Source organism: Cavia porcellus, unplaced genomic scaffold (genome assembly GCF_034190915.1).
Source record: "Cavia porcellus strain 051 isolate PalLab524CR breed Dunkin Hartley unplaced genomic scaffold, mCavPor4.1 scaffold_8, whole genome shotgun sequence".
In the NCBI taxonomy this organism is placed as follows: domain Eukaryota; kingdom Metazoa; phylum Chordata; class Mammalia; order Rodentia; family Caviidae; genus Cavia; species Cavia porcellus.
This window is the reverse complement of record NW_026947491.1, coordinates 6,128,733-6,151,428: the sequence shown is the minus strand read 5'-3', so window position 1 is coordinate 6,151,428 and position 22,696 is coordinate 6,128,733. Positions and strand designations below refer to the sequence as shown.

General features: G+C 41.5%; 1 long non-coding RNA gene across 5 annotated transcripts in view; it reads left to right on the top strand.

Annotated features, from left to right (window-relative positions):
- LOC101787911 (uncharacterized) overlaps positions 1–22,696 on the top strand; it is a 56,620-nt gene that overhangs the window by 6,434 nt on the left and 27,490 nt on the right. For 3 of the 5 annotated variants that reach the window (XR_010049113.1, XR_010049114.1, XR_001199803.3), the window contains exons 3-5: positions 10,526–10,640; positions 11,139–11,211; positions 15,424–16,350. This is a non-coding gene — a long non-coding RNA (uncharacterized LOC101787911). The remainder of the gene's footprint in view (positions 1–10,525; positions 10,641–11,138; positions 11,212–15,423; positions 16,351–22,696) is intronic. The other 2 variants (XR_010049112.1, XR_002789722.2) reach the window with 1 other exon arrangement.

Sequence of the window (22,696 nt, the reverse complement as noted above, 5' to 3'; positions counted from 1 at the left end):
CCTACAAAAGCACACGCTGGGTCTGGGGGCCCTGCCCAGCTGGGAGAGAGGAGGCGAGGTCCATGGTGGAGGCAGAGTGGAGAAGAGCAAGTCCAGTGTCATGACCATCAAGTGTCATGACCACTTGTGATCAGGGTCACAGTGATGCTGCTGCTGGGCACCGTCCCACAGAAAGGCACTTCAATGACACTGTGTCCTCAACTGCCTCAGTCACGGATCTGACACCATGCAACTTCTGGCTCTTCCCGAAAGTCACAGTGACCAGGAAAGGGAGACATTTTGAATCCATTCAGGACATGGAGGCAGCCAGGACAGCACAGCAAAAGACGCTCAGGAAAGAGGACTCCGGACAGTGGGATGAGTATCTGCAAAGCCGGGGAGGATTTTGGGGGATTCCTGGCACTGTGTCTTTACTGGGATATATTTTAATTTAAATGCTGACTGTGAATTGTGACTGCACCTCATAGAGCACAGCATAGGTGGACGGGTCACCTGTCCAGGGAGCAGTGGCAGTGCCTTGACGCGCCCGCCCTTCCCAGCAGGCTCCCATCTCCCAAGCCCCATGCCCAGGGCTCCTGTCCATGTCTCGAGTGTCCAACACTCACATGCCAGCTACAGTGAAGCAGGTGGGTAACACAAGGTTAGAGGGCAACCGAGTAAAAGAGGGACCCAGGCTCAGCCTCCCATTGTTTCCCTGGCCAGGAAGGAGGAATGGAAACTCTCTGGGGCAAGAGATTTGGCCAGACTGTCTGGGTGAACTCACCCGGCTCTGCCCCTCCCTTGACCCTTAGTACTGAGGAAAAAAGATTAAATAAGGAAAGAAGTGACCACTGTGCCCTTGGACTGCCAGGGAGGTCAGGGCTTCTGGGATGTCCCCGGCCCAGCTGCTGGGGGCAGGTTAACTAACCCCTCTGGGCTCGCAGCTAGGGCTGACAGGACCAGCAGGGCCTTGGGTCCCCTTGTCATGCTCGGGGCCACCCATGCAGGTTATTTTAGCTGGGAGTTTGTTTGGTCCCCAGTGGCTACACCGGGCAGGGGTTGTTGAGAAAAAAGCAGGTCCCACCCAGGGGGCTCAGAAAGTCTCTCTCGCACCTGGTCCCCCAAGCCAGGTAGGCCGGCAAGATGGGGCAGGATTTTCCACCCCTCACCCCCAAGGCTGCCCACCCTGAACCCTGGTTGTATCAGCCAGCTGCACCCCATGATGCTGCAGAAGTACCGTCCTCCTCAGCAAGCCAAGGGTCCTGGCACTCCCCTTTATTTCTTTCTTTTTTTTTTATTTAAAGAAAGAAAAAAATATAAAATGGGCAGAAATAGTACATACTTTCAAAGAAAAGAAATAAACAGTAATAAATCACTAGTTGATGTATACATATTATCCCCCCACAAATAGTTGTTCAAGATGCACAAGTGGAACATATAAATGGGAATTCAACCAGGGAGACTGCAAACAGTTCTGTTTAACTATCCCACAAAAACTAAGTATTATGGCTAACATACACTTAGACATGTATGCATTTATCCATATCTTCATTTATGATGAGACCTAACTAAACTTACTAGATTAACATCCTTCTGAACAAAGATTAATAATATTGCTGAATTTCACATCATAACACTCTGGAATCAGCACTGGGTACTGCAGTGCCCCTTTCTTTCCTTCAAAGTATTTGTTTATTTCATCATGTGTTATCAGATCAGTACTCATAAACTGTTTATAGGTTTTACATAAGCATGAATCTTAACATGTATTTCTATCCTTTCTATATTAGAGGGAGAAACAGAACAAAGCAGGACAGAACTAAACATACTTCTATAGACACATAAAACTAAAGACATATGAATCTGCTGTATAAGGAGTTCTACCAGGGTCACTGTGCGGTTTCTTGTTATCAACAGAATTGGCTATATCATCAGATAAAGTATAATTGAACATATCAGTACATAACAGGATAACAGAAATACAACTTTGTAGATAGTGTAGAGCTACAAAAACAGGTAATAATCAAATCAGAATGGATATTTTAGTGAATCATTGTCATTTTCAGTATAGTGTCTATACTCCTCAACTTGATACCACCAACCTTACAGTTTTGAATAAAATCTGTCAATGATAAGCAGCAATCAAACAAGTCAGATTTAACTAAGATCAGTCATGATACAACAAGTATAAGTCATACAGGGATCCTGATTGAGTTAAAGGAAATTAAAATGACCACTGTGCTATGTCCTGATATCTTTGGGACAGCTGTCTGTGCCCCTCAGATCCAGTGCTTGTATACAAACTAGGATGGAACAAGTTCCAACCAAGCAGAGTGGTGTGAGTAATAGAGATTTTAATTCCTGATACACTATTAGCTATATCTTCTGCTGTTTTTTTGTTGAGGACTATTCCTCCCCATTACTCCCCCAGAATGAACTGTGTATTTTTGAGTCTCCCCAACACTCACAGTTTTGTATTGGGGGGGGGCAACCTGCTATTTACCTAAGTGTTTCTGAACTTTCTCACTCCTGGGCTGGATTTCTAGTTATATTTCTTCATTTATTAAAGCCTGTCTGTTCAACCTATCCATAAGTACTGGTCTAGTTACCCCTATTACTCTCTGGTTCCCTATCACATCGAGTTCCATTTTCTCATGTTTGATTTTGGTCCATATAACCTTCTTCAGGCTAATTATATTTCCTATAAAGAGCCTCTGGGGGACCCTATCTCTTGATCCACTCTGCCTGCAATTCTCTCTTTCCCCCCTTAAGTTAGTGTATCTAGGCCATCTATATTAGAAATTATATCCAACCTGGGCTGGGGATTTAGCTCAGTGGCATAAGCGCCTGCCTTGCAAGCATGTGGTCGTGAGTTTGATCCCCTGTCCCAATTAAAAAAAAAAAAAGAAATTATATCCAACTTTCTTTGCCTCATTTCTGTTGAGCTCTTTTTCTGTCATTAGTTGTCGGCTTGTTTTCTTCATTTCACTTTCTGCTCCATTCATTGTGGCCTCTCTGCCACTGTTTTTGGAATCCTGGTACTTGTCTCTTTTAGAATGTCCTGCAGTATTCTCTGTAGAGTTGGATTGGTGGTTGCAAATTCCCCCAGTTACTCTTTACCGTAGAGGCACCTTGTTTCTCCATTAATTTCTAGGGAAAGTTGTGCAGGATATATCAATCTTGGTTGGAGGTTATTGTCTTTCAAAGCTTGAATTATTTTGCCCCACTCTCTTTGAGATTTGATGGTTTGTGTCGAGAAGTCTGCTGTAATTCTGATGGGAATTCCCTTGTAAGTGATCTGTTTCTTGTCTTTGATGGCTTTTAGTATTCTGTTCTTATATTGGATTTCTGGAATTTTGATTATTATATGCCTGCATGTAGTTCTGTTTGGATTGTAGGTGGCTGGGGTCCTGTATGCCTCATACATCTGAGTATCTTTACCTTTTCCTATGTTTGGGAAGTTCTCCTTGATTATTTCTGTGAATAGCCTTTGCAGTGCATTTGTTTGTATTCCTGCTTCTTCCTTTACATTCTTAATTCTTAAGTTATAGATCTTCTTATCATCTTTTAGCCTTTGTATTGTTACAGCTTATTTCCTTGTTATTTTTAAGAAGTTTTTCCTTTCATGCTCCCACGTTACAAACCTGCCCTCTAGTTCAGATAATCTATCCTTAGTTTCTTTCAAGCTATTATGCCAGCTTTCAATAGAGTTTTTAGTTTCCTGGTAATCTCTTTGAACCTGCTTCATGTATTCTATGTTTTCTCTATTTTCTCCATCAAACAATTCTCCCCCTTTTTTTTGTTTTTTCATTCTACCATCTGTTTTTTCTTGGGGGGTGCTTAGCATTTTTTTAACTATTCTACTTATGTCTTGCTTTACTTGGTTAAATACTTCACTTTTGAACTCGTCTATGAGGTCCCTCAGATATTGCTTTATGTCTATTAGTGCCGTGTCTGATATTGCATGTTTTGTGTCCTCATTCTCCTTTGCATTTACCTTTCCTGGATCAATGTTCTCAAGATTGGGGACCGAGGGCCCTTTCTTGCTGCCTCCTCTTCTCATATTTTTGTTCCTTTCATAAAGGCATATATAGAAGGCCCAGTTTCTTTCTTTGTTGGTTTCAGTTTGTCTGCGGAATGCTGACTAGGTTCCCACCCACTGAAGTGTACTAGGAGGTACAGATCCCACAGCCTATCCTGGGCCTGCCCCTCCAGGTCAACCTACAGAAGGCTTCACTGCAATAGGTTGCACTGCCAGGCACAGGAACTTGGTTTGGGCTAGCCTACTGGGCCTCAGTCTGTGGCGTCACCCAGGTCAAGCACTCCCCACCAGTCCCACTTGAGAGCGGAATATGTGACTGAAGTCACTGCAGTGCCCTGTTCTGGCCAGTCTGCCTGGTCTCAGAATGTCCTCTGTTGGAGTCTCTTTGTCTATGGGAGGGTGCCCATTCCTCTCACCCACCGCAGGTGGATGCAGGGCTCCCCTCCAGCTCTGCTCCCAATTTGATTCACCGATTCCTGCTCTCAGAGTGTTTGCATCTCTGGTGAGTTGCAACCAGCAGGCTATCCCAGCTGTGCCAATTCAGGTGTGGCAGCGGCAGGGTATTCAAGCCGTGAGTTTTTTAGGTGTTCCAATCGTAGCACTGGGATTGTATTTCCAATTGGTTTCTCTCAGCTTAGTTCGTTCCTGGGTCAGCAGGGTATATGTCCCTCTGCTTAGGACTCCCCACACTGCACCATTACTGGAATTTAAGCTGGCTACCTCAGAGAGCCTCTGTAGCTGCTGTTATCTATCTGCCATCTTTTCTCTCTTCCCCCTTTATTTATTTAAACATCCCCCGCCCCCCAGTACTGAGGATGAAACCCACAGCCTTCACAGTGAGCTGCACTCCCATTCTTTTCTTTTGAGGCAGGCTCTCACTAGGTGGCTAAATGACTTAGGATGGGCATGAATTTGCAATTCTTGTACTTCAGCCTCCAAATTCTGGGATTAAGGGTCTGTGCCACCTCATCCAGGGGGAGATGGATTTTTGTGGAGAAAATAGATTCAAATGAAACTAAAATGGATCAGCACTCTGCTCCTCCTCCTCCTAGGAAGGGACAGAGACAGGGGGCTAAGTGGGTGGCCCTATCCTGCCTGCAGCAGAAACCAGGCTCTGTCACATCTTGGGCTCTCCACCACCTTCAGCCCCTGGTTCTCTCCCCTGCAGGCCTGGTCCCCTAAACCTCAGAACCTGTGGGCTGCTCTCTGGTGCTCCCCAAGACCCCAGGGCCATGGGGGGGCCTCCCTGTTATGGGGGAATGACAGCAGGGAGCTCTGGGCCTGGGCCAGCATGGGAGAGCTAGGAAAATAAAAAAATGAAAAAATAATAAAAAAAAAATAGAAATCCTGAGATCAGGTTTGATAGATCTCCTGTGTCTTTAAATCTATTTCACACTTGCCAGTGGGATCTCATTACTTTATCCTGTTTCTTGTCCCTTTCTGAAAAGTGGAATTTGAATCAAACTTGTAATTAAATTTTGCTCAAAATCCCTGTTTTAGGTACTTATCCTGTATATATTTCTTATCTAAAAGACCTGTACCCACCTTCCCTTCAGATCTTGGTGTAAGAGATGTGACCTGTATAAATCCATCTCTCTAATTTTTTTCTTTGAAAGTATGTATTATTTCTACTCATTTTCTGTTTTGTTTAGTCTTTATTTAAATAAAATTTAAAAAAGAAAGTTGCAACCACTCCTTGGTACACAGGTTGAACAAATACCATAATATTCAATGGCAAACACAACACTGGGACATTGGGATGGTGTCATCCATGAATTGGGGTGACTTGGTGCAGTGTCAAGCAGTGAAAGAACATTGAACAGGATATCTTTCTGCAAACAATATTTCTCTCCGAGACATGGTGGTGGAAACACCAATCCTGGAAAAATTGCCTGTGTAACCCAGGCCTTAGAGTTACTGCTCCACACAACAGGCAGAGCGCCTTTGCGTACAATTTTGAGGGCTCTTGTGTTCTGTTTGGAAGCACCAGAATCATTGCCACCAAGAAACAAAGTCTGTCTTTTGCTTCTTTGAAGCCTCACATCATCTATTTCTCTTTACTGACGTAGCTTCTTTCTGGCCTCCTTCCAGCACAGTCCTGTCAGCGTCAATAGACACCTTCATCTGAGTGTCACAGTGAACTCTCATGAGTCTATGGCACCTATGCGTACAGCCTCACCACTTTCCTTTTCCATTGCGAAGCTTTGCTGGAGCCTTTAATCTGTGAAGCCACCTGTGGCTGGCAGTGAATGACGCATTCTGTTCACTCTTATTTTCAAGTTTTCAGACAGGTTTTTAGCTTCTTCTCAAATAAGCATTAAGCTGAGTTAGACTCAATGCTGATGCTAATCTTGCATTTATTCAGGGAGAATTTTCTCCATGTCTCACTGTACCGTGCTTTTGTGTTTTGAATATTTTTGTTGATTTCACTGGTGCAGCAGACTTCAAATGTTCACAGTGTCATTCTTTAGAACTGTGTTGGTGGTTGAGCAATTCATGTTTTAGAATGAGCAACATTTACCATGTTTTGCCTCAGTCAAATCTCCATTATGTTCCCTTTGGTTTTTGTAGTTATTGCTTTGCACTTCCAAGAAGTTCCCTCCACATCAGCACTGCTTTTCCTTTTTCTTCTGGATGGGCTGAACTCTGAGCGCTATATTACTGTGCACGACCACACTGTATAGTAAACACACAGCAGCACAACCATGACAATGTCTGGCAGGCATGGAGCTACTTCCACAATTTGTTTTGTGAATGTTCATAATGCAGATTCATTTGTATCTGCAGAAGTGTGCAGCTCAAGTCCTTTCAGATGGGGAGTGCACACAAACAACTTGGAAAGTTCCAGGTAGTAACTACATCAGCAGATGTTAGAGGGATTAAAAGTACAGGTATCAGAAATTTTCAAGAACATTTTTCTCACTTCTGGAAAATGTACATCTTATTATATCGTGCCCATTCTGTCATCATTTTTCTTGATTGTGTAATCTGGCAGGGGCCCTGGAATTTCTTGTTAATGTGTTGAACATCTCTTATGCAACCATGACTATAGAGCCAAACAACAAGTGTGCTTTGTGTTTCAGGATCTGGATAACGGCTTTCTCTAAAATATTGATTGTATTTCATGGATAATGATCAGCAAAAACACAGGAGTCCTGTGAGTGTACTGATGCAGGCTCTGAATTTAATATTTTAATAATCAAGAACAAGAAGTAGCAGTAGTGAGGAATTCAGGGTGGTGCAGATGGCTAGCAAGGTGTGACCATTTGATCTGAGTAAGGACCTTTCCAGATTCCTGCATGAACAAGTTTGTGTCTCTTCCCAGGAAGCTCGGTATTAATAGCTGAGGACAAGGAAAGCCCTAGATAGAATTCCATTCCATGGTCTTACACTGAAGAGTCAATTCCTGGCCATGGGATTGGGAAATCCATCCTCAGAGGTCATACCCAGATGGTGGCCTCTAGAAAGATAATTTTCCCTACCAGGTCTTCAGCTGAGCCAGGTTCTAGCCAGCCTGGTTTTTCCAGTGTTGTGCCCAGCTCGATTATGTTCCATAGGCATCATTTAATCTGCAAGCTGGGGTCTTCTGTTAACCTGCATGATTTAATGTGGCCATGTCTGAGTGAACTCAGCTTCCAGCCTGAAAGACTGGTTTAGAGGGCTGGACTTAAATGTTCTAGCCTGACTGCCTACTGGTTAATTCTGCAAGTCCAGCTCTCAGACACCTGGCCTTGTCTTTCCCAGATGGTACCTTTTCATGGTCTCCTGAAAACCTTCCCTTTATATTTTGACTCATTCAGAGTGGGCACATTTTGGTAACTTCCCCTCTATACACCTGTGGCATTTCTAGGTTTCTCATGGATATCACTGAATCCAAGGCCACAACTATGAAGCCTTGGTGTGTCTCCTCTGACTCGGGCTCACAAGCAATGCAGACATAACCATATCTGTTCTGTCCCTCATAACTCTCTACTTTGATTTTTAAAACCACATATCAATTTAAGACCCAAAGTGAGACCTGTCTGTGAATGTCTCTAGGGGTATATCACAGAGCAACGTCTAGTTCATAAGTGAGTGGGATTCCTCTGTCTCCTGATTCCTGGCTCATCGTTCACTTCCTGAAAACAGTGCTCTGCTCCTTAGGGGTTGTAGAAGAGAAGTGAACAAGTAAGAGCTCTGCTGCAGTGCTTGGAGTGGATGTTCTCATGGAGCTCAGGTCACTACCACCCATTGTCCTGTTCTGGAAGATGTCAGTTTCTTGTGGCCCTGTGTGCCCCGGATGACCACAGAGCATCACTTCAAATGAGCAAGTGAGCAGGAGCTGTGTGAGAGTTAGAACCATCCTTCCCTGGATTCTGATTGGAGGGGAGGAGCCCTGGTCAAATCAAAATGTAGGCAAGCTCTTAAAAATGAGTCAATCAGGGCTGGTGATATAGGTCAGTGGTACGGTATCTGCCTGGCAAGCACAAAATGCTGAGTTCGATTCCCGTATCAAAAGAAAAAGTAAAAGCAGTTGGGTGATGATTGCTGCATCTCTAACTTCCTTAGGCCAAGCATGTAAATCACCACCACTGCTTCTCAGCTCAAGTGGACAAAAGCAATGAGTCTGACCAAATAGCATGTCTGTCTGAAACTAGCAGGTGCTGGTATAGGTAGCTGAGTTTTAGCTTTATTCTAGCTTTACAGAGGAAGGGTACTCTGCTGAGAATGGCTGGGGTGAAACAGGAATTTCCTTGTCTCTTGTATCTCTGTTTTCCTTTCTTTCTCTTTCTCACAATAAAAAAGTTCTCATACCACCCACTTATGATCTTGCATCCCTATCTTCTTCAGAGTTTAATCTTTAAATCCTTTTCTTTGCACCAGAAAATTCACTCTGCTGTGATTTTTAGAGCCATAATGGGAACTCACCCCTGGGGACCCTGGGAAACATACTGAGTGCTGGAAGGTGGTGGTGGGGGGGAGGACTCACCCAACATTTCACCGGATTGGGGATCCCTAGCAGCTCTGTGGTTGTTTGGAATGGAGATTCTAAAGGACGCATATTGACTTTTGTCCTGACTATGAGGTTTGGTTATTAGAAGGCCCCAAGCTTAGTTATCACCCCTGGACCATCATGTGACTTTTTTGTCTCATCAGAAGAGACTGAGATACAAAATAATTGGGGCCAGGATAATAGAATGGTTTATTTTACTTGGAAGACACAGCACCTCCTGTTTCAGGCCTTATCTTAGAGAAAGTTTTTGTTGTCTAGAAAAATTCTAGTGTAATAACATTGAGAATGTAAGCACTATGTGACCCACGACTCAATAGAGCCCAGAATACTTTTCAGGTTACAACTGTAAACTTCATACATCATTTCTGAATATATAACATGAACCCTGTTTAGACATTTAAACCTCCTACTCATCAAAGGAATTACAGTGTTTCCAGCAATTCAGACCACATATTCATGGCTTGGAGTGAGAATAGTTGGAAAAGCAGTATTATCTTGTACAAGAATAAAAGTAGAGCTTGGGCCTGCACCAATCTTTACCAAAGGTTGAGCAGTACACCCAGCCTTGCAGCGAATATCACCTTGGGTGGGAACATTTTTCCTGTGCCAGACTAGTGAACCTTACTTTGTTTGCAGCGGTATATGTGTCCTGTTGTGTCTGGCCAGCTACACTGTCACCACAGACACTGGGACAGGGCCCTTCTGTTGTGACACCAAAGGGACGCATGTTGTTAACTGACCCAAGCTGGCTGCTAGGAGCACACTGCTAGCCATGGGAGACAAATGCCCAAAACTAAACCTGATCTTTGGGTGTCTGCAAGAGCTGCTCCATCCCATCCACTCTGTCTGTTTCATAAAATGCAGCATAAGTAGCTCTATCAACAAGAGTAGCAGAGACCATACAGACACCTACACACATGTCTGTGTCATGTTGGGGCTAAGTTGGGCTCAGGGCTCTGCTCCCTGGGACCTAGAACTGGTCCATGGTGTTTGGTGCTTGTTTCTCTGGGTATGCTTCCGCTTTGAGATGCCATAACTACATTTATTCCCCTATTTCCCAAACTTCTGACTGATCTATTTGTCATTCTGTATGCAAAGGAGTGATTGGATGAATAAAACAAATAGCTTACAATAAAGTCAAAGTGTCCCTGAGAGAGTTTCTGAGCATTCTTGAAACACAAATAGCTTCTTGTTTTTCCTTTTCTTCCCATTGCTCTTCTAACTTCATTTTTCCATTCTCTCTATCATTTCTGCTTTGCTTCCATCACCACTATGATTCTTGTTTGATGAATGTCAAGGTGATCCCAAAGCATAGCTGACTGGTGATTTATAAAAAAACAAGAAGATGGAGAGGCACGTGAATAATTAGACTTTTTCATGTGTCTTTTCATCTCATGCATGTGGCCCATGTCTTGTGTCATTAGCCAAAAGTGTTTAGTACCAAAATGAGGATTTCTGCAAAGTTCAAACTATTCATGTAAATCCACCTTTGGTATCTCCTCTTGTTGTAGACTTACATCAGGACAATCTGGTTGCTGGATATAAATGGCAAGACACAGGGATGTGTGTATGTGATCTTCTGGTCTATTCCATCTCTCCTACTGAAGAAATTGCTAACACTGCCTTGTGAGTACTTTGGCTTCTCCCTTTCCCCAACTCCTGTGTTCCGTGGAAAAGCCATGCCACCTGGAAGCTCAGGGGAGGCACAGCATGTTGTGAGCTTTCTTGACTTTTCCCACCACATCTCCTCAATTGGGCTGCATAGGACAGCCATGCTAGGCCTCCGTATGCTTTACCAGACTCATCAAGTTTGTGGCATGTTGGGAGGAAGCATGAAGATGGGTGAATCTTTATGGTTATAAGAGTTAGAAATGAATTTTCCAGTTATTAGCAATCATTTTCATTCATTGCCTTAATTTTTTCTAACAAAATTGGGACCAAAATACAGCCCTGTCCACAGAGCAGAGCCTGAGGAGGAGCTGCACTTGGCTCTGGGGAGCTGAGGGCTGTAAGGGCAAAGTCTGAGCTTTAGATGCTGAAAACAAAAATTGAACCTCAGTATAGAGGGAGAAGCGGGATCAATACACCCTGCCTCCTGAGGCTCTCTGTCTTATTTTTCTGCAGAATCCTGAGCTGTGCTCTCAAGTGAGAGATGATGTGGCCACCAGGACATGAATGTGGGAGACCTGAGGGCAAGGTACTCACTGGGCTTGCTTTGGGTGGCCCTCTGAGGGCTGATGCTCCTGGGGGGGTTTTCTCCTCCTCTGCATCCATGGAGTCCACCTGTGTGTATACCTCCTCGCTGTGCAAAGCAGCCCCAGATACTGTGGCTGACATCTTGGGTCACAGCCTTGTGTATCTGTGGAGACAGGGGCTGGGCTATTCATATGGGGGGATCCCAATGCTAGAACTTGATGTAGTGACTTCCAAGTTGCCAGCGGGAAGTAATTGTCCTTTCTTAGGCAGCTTAACCCTTTCTGCCCCATCTGAGAAGACAGTGAGACCAACAATGTAGGAACAGTCTGAGTTGCTCCAGTGTGGTGCTTGCACATCAAGCTTGGTCCAAAATGATAGCTATATTGTCCCCATGGGATTCACACCATAAGACTATAGAGATGTTTCCAGAATTAAAATTCAGGCTTAGTTTGAGAATTTTTTCCCATCAATGTGGAGAAATTCAAATGTGCCTGTAGCCTGTGTTTTAGCCAAGGTAATAACAAAGAATCCTCTGTCCTAAATAGGGACCCCTCATTCCTCTGAAGCTGTGTGTGAAGAACAGGGAGACATAATGAGACTCTTGTGCAAAATTTTTCAGGGAGGTTTAGGATAAACCAAAGAGCATCACATGAGTATTTGTACCAAGAACTGAGTACTGTGGGTACAGTAATCCTGCACCCCAAGAGGAAATGTGGAAAGCTGAGTCTTTTTTTTTTTTATTTATTTTTTTATTTTTTTATTTTTTTTAATTTTTTTTTAAATTTTATTTAAGGAGAAAAGAAAAAAAAAGCAGAGAAAGGGTACAAGTTATACAGATTTGCAGAAAAAAAATGAACAGTAGGAAATTACTAGTTAATGGATTACATATTGTCATCTTAGAAATAATTGTTCAAGTCACAAAATTAAAGCTTGTAAAGTGGACATTCCATCAATGATACTGCAAACAGTTCTGTTCAATGATCCAATAAAACTCTGTGATATCATATTCTATCTTATACACTTAAATATACATGCAGTTATATAGTTTAGAGCACTTTCTTTTCCTCTCCTTTGTACAATGACTATTACACATTTTGGGTTTCATTGCTCCCACGGTTCTTATTGCTTTTTTGGAAGAGAGTAAAACCAAATGAGACATAACAGAACAGAATCGGTCAAGTCAAAAGGGTGGACATAATAGATAATGTGAAAACATAATACAAGGTGATCAACAATGGTTACCATAATGCCTCCCGCTATCTCTAATAGAATTGCCTATACCATTAGTTATAATACAATTGAACAAAACAGTAAAGAACAAAACCCACAAAGCCAAACCGTTGGAGACATTGTAGGTCTTCAAAAGTAGATAAAAGTCAACGAGAATGGGCGTTATAATGAATCTCATTATCTTCACAGCTGATGCCTAAATTTTCGAACCTGATACTATCCAGCAAAACAGAATAGAGGAACCTCAGTCAAAAACAAGATGGTGAGAGTAATACAGGGCTTTAAATCGAGGTAATGGAAAGTCAAAGTGGGTTACTGTAATATATCCTGCTATTTTTTTTCCTTTAATTAAAAGGATAAAAATTTTTTAAAAAAGTATTAAAAAAGTAAATAATGGAGTGGAGATTGAGATAAAAGAGGGCATAACAACGAAACAGCACAGATCAAAACATAACCATTTAAGCAGAATAGTGTTTCACCACCAGATAATCCTGACCTAAAAGTAGTTACCATATTGTCTCTTTCCTTGAAATCCTTGAGTACAACTTCGTATACTGTAGCATTAAGTATATCAAAACAATGTAAAACCATTTAAGAGAATGACAGCATTACAGAGTATTTAGAATCGACTAACAGAAAATGAATAATGGTTTCTGTATAATCTCCTTGTCTTTAAAAGGTTTTTGCTTATACTATCGTACATAATAAAATCCAGTAAGATACAACCTATTTAGACCATTGGAGACAGAAGGACAAAAGCTAGATGAGACTTCAAAACTAGATGATCTAAATCAGTATTACCTATTAAGATGTCATTTTCTCCAAAATAGCTGTTCCTATCATCCAATCTTCTCTGCCTCATTTCTGTTGAGCTCTTATTCTGTCAGTAGCTGTCAGTTTGTCTTCACTTTGTTCTCTGCTCCATTAGTTGTGGCCTCCACTATTTCTGGATTCTTTGTATTTTTCTTTTTTTAAAATATCCTGCAATACTCTCTGTAGAGTTGAACTGGTGGTTGCAAATTCCCCCAGTTCCTCTTTATCCTGGAAGCACCTTGTTTTTCCATCAATTTCCAGGGACAGTTGTGCAGGATATCTCAATCTTGGCTGGAGATTATTATCTTTCAAAGCTTGAATTATTTCCCCCCACGCTCTTCGTGATTTGATGGTTTGTGCAGAGAAATCTGCTGTAATTCTGATGGGTGTTCCCTTGTAAGTGATCTGTTTCTTGTCTCTGACAGCTTTTAATATTCTGTTCTTGTATTGAATTTCTGGAATTTTTATTATGATATGCCTGGGTGTTGCTCTGTTAGGGTTGTAGGTAGCTGGGGTCCTGTATGCCTCATACATCTGAGTATCTTTACCTTTTGCTAAATTAGGAAAATTCTCCTGGATTATTTCTGTGAGTAGCTTTTGTAGTTCATTTGTTTGTGTCCCTACTTCTTCTTTTATGTTCTTAATCCTTAAGTTATGGATCCTCTTATCATCTTCTTGTCTTTGTATTATTGCTGTTTGTTTCTTTGTTATTTTTAAGAAGTTTTTCATTTCATTCTCCCATATTACAATTCTGCCCGGAAAGCTGAGTCTTAAAGGATTCCTGTTTCCACGTGTTATTCTATGAGGTTCAGGAAAGGTGACACTGTTGGCTTATGCTGAAGCCTCATGCCACCATAAGCTCTCAATTCTATGGTATTTATGGACTACTCATTAATCCTAGTGCGAACACAACTGTCTTTTAGGAATCCAGTTATGAGATATATGGTGAAATGTCAAAATAACTTCCCTCCTCTCTGAGGATGTAAAATTACAGTGGAATGGAAGTTATCTGAAGGAGCACTGATAAGTCCTGCAGATCCTAGAGAGCTATAAAAAGGGCAGTGATGCCTCATAAGTCTCTTTGCTGCTGTTCCATGACAAGGAAGTACATGTCTTCAGATTGGTTTTGAAGACATACAGCCCCTACATGCCCAAAGGGAACCAGGCATTTGCCAGGCAGGCAGAGTGCAATGCTCAGGGCTTATGAGCAGGAAGGTGGGGCCCAGGTTACTCCTTCTCCAGTCCTGACATCTAAGAGGTTGCTGGAGAATGGGGCTTGGGCTGCATCACCAACGTTGCTGTGGGTCTGTGTATGCAGAGCAGTCCAGGGCTTTATAGACCTGTGGGAGCCGGTGGGATTTCAGACTCACACTACCTGAACAGAAGTGGAGAGCAGGCCAGGAGCACCTGTCTGCAGGGGGGTGCTGCACCTGGGGCCTCTCCGTGCTCTTTCACACTTGCTGTTGTACAAGGCATTGAATAGCCCAAGATTTGTGACAGGTTGCACCAACACCTGTTTATCATCATTGAGGTCTGAGTTTTCCTCCTGAGAGTCAGACTTTCAATTTGTAGCCATGCTCTGTGGTTGACTGACTCTGGGTATGAAAAGGAAAGATCTTTGGCTTCCAACTCTGTGAAAAACACCACAATATTCAGAAGACAGGGTCCCTGAGGGGTCTAAATATCTGGCCCCATGGGGTAGGACTTAGTGTCCAGGTAGCTTGGGCCTGCCTCTCCATCTGCACTGTGGGTGTGGGAGGCTAAGGTTCTACTGTTGGTGTCTCAGGCTGACACTGACTCTGCACTGGTATCCTAAAGAGAGGCCGAGGTCTACCTGGGCCTAGAGCTTTTTGCAGCAGTGGTCTAACTTCTTCAGTCTCCTCATTGTAATAGCCTAAGTATGATTCATGGATAGACAAATCTGAACAGCACTGTGAGAGGTATTTATGTCCCAGGTAATAATATACAGTCAGTGACTTGGGACTGTACCAATTCACTGGGCAAGCATATCTGGATCTTTCTTGTTCTGTCACCTCAAATAATCACAAGAATTCAGCTTCCTTCTCTTTGGGGGCCTGTGAGTATTTGTTCATGTACCTAATGCATGTAACTGAAGGTTTCTGAGTCAGTGGTGATTCTGACTCAGCCACTTGGATTCAATTACATATAGTATGAAAATTCCACTGCAATGTTCTGGTGTGGTGACTGGGTGGATCTGCAAGGCGAGAGCTACTGCTGACACTTGGAAAGAGACTCTGATAGGACAAGAGTGCTGACTGAAGAATCACTAGATCATCCAGAACATAGCTGACCTTAAGCAGTTCTGTTTTTCTAAGACTTTATTTACTTTGTTCGCCATGTATCCAGGATATTCCTATTGTTTTAGTGTGTGGGAGTGGGAGAGTGATATTGCTATAGAAATAAGAATCTGTTTTGAATGTTCATTAATGTAGTCACATTTCCCTAGTCAAATACAAAATCTTTAACAGGATGAAGGACACTTGTAACTAGAAGTCTTTCTGTAAATTATTATGTCTGAAGTTATCTGACAGGCCCCCAACTGACAGTGGATGTCTGATTTAGAGAAAGTGCTAGGTTAGCCTTCAGGTAAGCACTGGGAGTTGGGAGGGAGGAGGAAGCTGTTACCTCCCTGCCTCTTCCAGGAAGGGTACAGAAATTTCTCTAGCTTGTGTCTCACAAAGTTGAATAAAAGCACTGAAGACACATTCATTTGCTAATTTCCACTCACATATTATCTAACAGGATAACATGAAAAAAAGACTGAAATAACATGGACAATGCCAGAATCATGAACAAGCTGTTCATTCTGATGTAGATGCTCCTGTGTTGGTCTGTAGCCCATGTGTAGGATTAAATAGGACTTTGCTTCTCAGTTCCAAATGCTATGGATTTATTTTCTAAAGAGGCCCTGGGCAGTAAGAATCAGAATGATGGTGATGACCCAAAATGTGATATTTCCCAACGTTTTTTTCCCCCCTTGGGATAGGAAACCCACAATATTATCACATGTTCAGTGCAAAATGAAAAACAGGAAGTCTCATGGAATGCTTGGAATCGAGATCTCCATGGGAATAGGGTAAGCAAAGCCAAGCTCATTTACAAGTGCCGATTTCTGCTCTTTGTCAGTGCTTATGACCATAAGCTTGTGAGCCTGGGTGTACCGTGGATGGAACTGGGCTTGAGGGGTTCATCTCCTGAGCTTCCATGTTCTTTAGCAGAAATGTAGGTCTGTGGCTTAGGATCTGCACAATTATCACATCACATACATGGAGGAATCAAGCTCAACATATGGCTTCATTAGTATCCATGTTCTCTTTTTTTAAAAAATTTTTTTGTATTTAAGGAGAAAAAGAAAAAAAAACAGAAAAAGGGTACAAGTTATACAGAATTTCAGAAAAAATAAAGAGTAAGAAACCACTAGTTAATAGATAACATATTGTTATCTTAGAAATAGTTGTTCAAGTTACAAAATTAAAGCATATAAAGTGGACTTTCAAACAGTGAGACTGGAAACAGTTTTGTTCAATGATCCAACAAAACCCAGTAATATGGTTATCTATCTTATACAATTAAATATATATGTAGTTATATTCTTTAGAGCACTTTCTTTTCCTTTCTTTTGTACAATGACAATTACACATTTTGTTTTTTTTTTTTTTTTTTTTTTTTTTTTAATTTTTATTTAAGGAGAAAAGAAAAGAAAAAAAAAACAGTGAAGGGTACAAGTTATACAGATTTACAGAAGAAAAAAATGCGCAGTAGGAAATCACTAGTTAATAGATTACATATTGCCATCTTAGAAATAATTGTTCAAGTCACAGAATTAAAGTTTGTAGAGTGGACATTCCAGCAATGATACTGCAAACAGTTCTGTTCAATGATCCATTAGAACTCTGTGATATCATTTTCTGTCTTATACATTTAAATATACATGCAGTTATATAGTTTAGAGCATTTTCTTTTCCTCTCTTTTGTACAGTGACTATTACACCTTTTGGGTTTCATTGCTCCCACTGTTCTTATTGCTTTTTTGGAAGAGAGTAAAACCAAATGTGACATAACAGAACAGAATCGGTCAAGTCAAAAGGGTGGATATAATAGATAATATAAAAACATAATACAAGGTGATCAACAATGGTTACCCTAATGCCTCCCGCTATTTCTAATAGAATTGCCTATATCATTAGTTGTAATACTATTGAACAAAACCATAAAGGATAAAACCGACAAAACCAAAACATTGGAGATATTGTAGGTCTTCAAAAGTAGATAGAAGTCAACGAGAATGGGCGTTATAATGAATCTCATTATCTTCTCAGCTGATGCCTAAACTTTCGAACCTGATACTATTCAGCAAAACAGAATAGAGGAACCTCAGTCAAAAACAAGATGGTGAGAGTAATACAGGGCTTCAAATCGAGAAAATAGAAAGTCAAAGTGGGTTACTATATTATATCCTGCTATATTTTTCCCTTTAATTAAATGGATAACAATAAAAAAGTATATAATGGAGTGGAGATTGAGAAAAAGAAAAAGAGGGCATAACAGCGAAACAGGGCAGATCAAGACATAACCTTTTAAGCAGAATAGTGTTTCACCACCAGATATTTCCGACTTAAAAATAGTTACCATATTGACTCCCTCCCTGAAGTCCTTGAGTACAACTTCATATACTGTAGCATTAAGTATATCAAAACAATGTAAAACCATTTAAGAGAATGACAGCATTATAGAGTATTTGGAATTGACTAACAGAAAATGAACAATGGTCTCTGTATAATCTCCTTGTCTTTAAAAGGTTTTTGCTTATACTAACATACATAACAAAATCCAATAAGATACAACCTGGTTAGACCATTGGAGACAGAAGAACAAAAGCTAGATGAGACTTCAAAACAAGATGGTACTGAATCAGCATTACCTATTAAGATGTCATTTTCTCAAAAATAGCTGTTCCTATCATCCAATCTTCTCTGTCTCATTTCTGTTGAGCTCTTTTTCTGTCAGTAGCTGTCAGTTTGTCTTCTTCATTTTGTTCTCTGCTCCATTCGTTGTGGCCTCCCTGCCACTATTTCTGGGTTCTTTGTATTTTTCTTTTTTTAGAATATCCTGCAATACTTTCTGTAGAGTTGAATTGGTGGTTGCAAATTCCCCCAGTTCCTCTTTATCCTGGAAGCACCTCGTTTTTCCATCAATTTCCAGGGACAGTTGTGCAGGATATCTCAATCTTGGCTGGAGATTATTATCTTTCAAAGCTTGAATTATTTCCCCCCATGCTCTTCGTGATTTGATGGTTTGTGAAGAGAAATCTGCTGTAATTCTGATGGGTGTTCCTTTGTAAGTGATCTGTTTCTTGTCTCTTACAGCTTTTAATATTCTGTTCTTGTATTGAATTTCTGGGATTTTTATTATTATATGCCTGGGTGTTTCTCTGTTAGGGTTGTAGGTAGCTGGGGTCCTGTATGCCTCATACAGCTGAGTATCTTTACCTTTTGCTAAATTAGGAAAATTCTCCTGGATTATTTCTGTGAGTAGCTTTTGTAATTCACTTGTTTGTGTCCCTACTTCTTCTTCTATGTTCTTAATCCTTAAGTGGTGGCTCCTCTTATCATCTTCTTGTCTTTGTATTATTGCTGTTTGTTTCTTTGTTATTTTTAAGAAGTTTTTCATTTCATTCTCCCATATTTCAAGTCTGCCCTCCAGTTCAGATAGTCTGTCCTTAGTTTCTTTCAAGCTGTTATGCCAGTCTTGTATAGACTTATTAATTTCTTGATAGTCCCTTTGAACCTGCTTCACATACTCAATGCTTTCTCTGTTTTCTCCATCAAGCAATTCTCCCCTCTTTTTCTGTTCTTCCATTCCACCATCTGTTTTTTCCTGGGTGGTGTTTAGCATTTCTCTAACTATTCTGCATACTTCTAGCTTCAGATCATTGATAACTTCATTCCTGAATTGGTCTATGAGGCTCTCAATATGGTGCTTAATGTATACTGGTGCGGCATCCATTATTGCCTGTTTCTCAGGATTGGGGGCCGAGGAGCTTTTTTTGTTGCTTCCCTTCCCCATATTTTTTGTTCCTTATAAAATGCAATCTTCCAAAGGAGGCCCGGCTTCCCTGCCTGTCAGCCACAGCCTGATCAAATTGCGCTGGCTAGTTGTTCCCGCCCACCGCTGCGCACCAGGGAGTCGGAGGAGGTAGCCTACGCGGAAGTCAGTCGCTCCTCCGGGCCATCGTCCGGCTCTGGGATCTGGGTTAGGCTAGTCTAGCCTAGAGAGTCCGCCAGCAGCGTCACTCAGGCCAGGCACTTTTCTCCAATCCCGTCCGAGAGGGGAATGGCGCCCAGAGAGATCTCCGCTAGAGTCAAACTGTGGTGGGGGGTCAGATTCTCACTCACCTCGCCACCAGTCAGTTTTCGTGTACACCTCTGTCCGTCCTTTTTTTTTCGACTCCGTTCTCCCGTTCCCAGAGCTCGGCGCTCCCAGAGCTCGGCGCGTCTCTCCTTGCTGAGCCGCTGTGGAGATAGCCGGCCGCCGCACGGCGGGAAATCCAAACCGGTTTCCGATGGCGCGGAGTCGAGCCTCCACACCGAGATTTTTCTGTTCCTATTTTAGCGCCAGGACTGTATTCCAAGTTGGATTCTCTCAGCCCAGTTCGTTCCTGAGTCAGCAGAGCATATCTCTACTGATTCATGTCTCCCTAGTCCGCATTATTTCTGGCCTCTGAGCCGAACCTTTCAGAGAGCCTCTGGTAGTTGCTGTTGTCTGTCCGCCATGTTCTCTGGTCTCTTCAACAAGTATCTCACATTTTGGGTTTTATTGCTTCCACAGTTCTTATTACTTTTTTTTTTGAAGAGAGTAAAACCAAATGTGACATAACAGAACAGAGTCAGTCAACTCAAAAGGATGGACATAATAGATAATGTAAAAACAAAATACTAGGTGATCAACAATGGTTACCATACTGCCTCTTGCTATCGTAAAAAGAATTGCCTATATCATCAGTTATGATAAGATTGAACAAAACAATAAAGAATAAAACCAAAACATTGGAGACATTACAGGACTTTAAAAGAAGATAATAGTCAACTGGAATGGGCATCATAATGAATCTTATTGTCTTTACAGTTATGCCTATACTTTTGAACTTGGTACTATCAAGCAAAACAGAATAGAGGAAAATCAGTCAAAACAAGATGGTGAGAGCAATACAGGGTTTCAAATCAAGTTAATAGGAAATCAAAGTGGGTTACTATAATGTATCCTGCTTTTTTTATTTTTCCCTTAGTTAAAAAGAAAAATAAAAAAGTAAATAATTTAAAAAAAGGAGACTTAGATAAAAGAGTGCATAACAACAAAACAGCGCAGGTCAAAACATAACCATTTAAGCAAAATAGTGTTTTACCACAAGATATCCTGACATAAAAGTAGTGACCATAGTGTCTCTTTCCTTGAAATCTTTGAGTATAACTTCATATACTGTAGCACCAAACATATCAAGACAATGTAAAACCATTTAAGAGAATGACAGTATTACAGGGTATTTAGAACCACCTATCAGAAAATGAACAATAGTTTCTGTATAATCTCCTTGTCTATAAAAGTTTTTGCTTATATTATCACATATAATAAAATCCAATAAGATACAACCTGCTAAGACCAGTGGAGACAGAAGAATAAAAGCTTGATGGGACTTCAAAGCAAGATGATACTAAATCAGTACTAGCTATTATGATGTCTTGTTTTCTCCAAAATAGCTGTTCCAACCATCCAATCTTCTCTGCCTCATTTCTGTTGAGCTCTTTTTTTCTGTTGTTTGTTGTCAGTTTGTCTTCTTCATTTCACTTTCTGCTCCATTCATTGTGGCCTCTCTGCCACTGTTTCTGAAATCTTGGTATTTTCCTTTTTTAGAATATCCTGCAGTATTTTCTGTAGAGTTGAATTGCTGGTTGCAAATTTCCCTAGTTTCTCTTTATCCTGGAAGCAACTTGTTTTTCCGTCAATTTCTAGGGACAGTTGTGCAGGATATATCAATCTTGGCTGGAGGTTATTATCTTTCAAAGCTTGAATTATTTCCCCCCACGCTCTTTGTGATTTGATGGTTTGTGCTGAGAAGTCTGCTGTAATTCTGATGGGTGTTCCCTTGTAAGTAATCTGTTTCTTGTCTCTGACTGCTTTTAGTATTCTGTTCTTATATTGGATTTCTGGAATTTTGATTATTATATACCTGGGTGTAGCTCTGTTTGTGTTGTAGGTGGCTGGGGTCCTGTATGCCTCATACATCTGAGTATCTTTATCTTTTCCTAAATTAGGGATATTCTGTTGGATTGCTTCTGTGAATAGCTTTTGTAGTCCATTTATTTGAGTCCCTACTTCTTCTTTTATGTTCTTAATTCTTAAGTTATAGATCCTCTTATCATCTTCTAGCCTTTGTAATATTGCTGTTTGTTTTTTCTGTTATTTTTAAGAAGTTTTTCATTTCATGCTCCCAAATTACAAATCTGCCCTCCAATTCAGATAATCTATCCTTAGTTTCTTTCAAGCTGTTATGCCAGCTTTCGATAGAGTTTTTAGTTTCCTGGCAATCTCTTTCAACCTGCTTCACATATTCTATGTTTTCTCTATTTTCTCCATCAAACAATTCTCCCCTTTTTTCTGTTCTTCCATTCCACTGTCTGTTTTTTTCTTGGGTGGTGCTTAGCATTTCTCTAACTATTCTACTTGTATCTTGCTTCAGGTCGTTAATAACTTCATTCCTGAACTTGTCTATGAGGCTCTGGAGATAGCGCTTTATGTCTATTGGTGCCATGTCTGATATTGCATGTTTCTCAGGATTGAGGGCCGAGGACCCTTTCTTGTTGCTTCCTCTTCCCATACTTTTTGTTCCTTCCATACAAGCAAATGTAGGAGGCCCAATTTTTTTCTCTTTTTTGGTTACAGTTTGTTTGAATTGCGCTGGCTAGGTGTTCCCACCCACTGCAGTGTACTAGGGAGACAGAGACCTCTGCAGCTTATGCTGGGCCCGCCCCTCCAGGTCAACCTACCAAATTCTTCACTGCTAGGGTGCACCTCCAGGAGCTGGGACCTGGTTTGGGCTAGCCTACTGGGTCTTAGTCAGCGGCCGTCACCCAGGCCAGGCACTCCCCACCAATCCCGCTTGAGAGGGGAATATGCTACTAATGTCACTGCAGCGCCCTGTTCTGGCAAGTCTGCCCATCCCAGTATATTCTTTGCTGGAGCCTCCTACTCTATGAAAGGGTCCCCATTCTGCTTACTCACTGCAAGTCGATGTAGGGCTTCCTGTTAGTCCCATTCTCAACTCTGTTCACAGATTCCTGCTCTCAGAGCTTTTGCGTGTCTCTCTCCCTGCCCTGCAGATTTGGACACAGCAACGGCAGCAGGAAATTCAAATTGTGGCTTCCAGT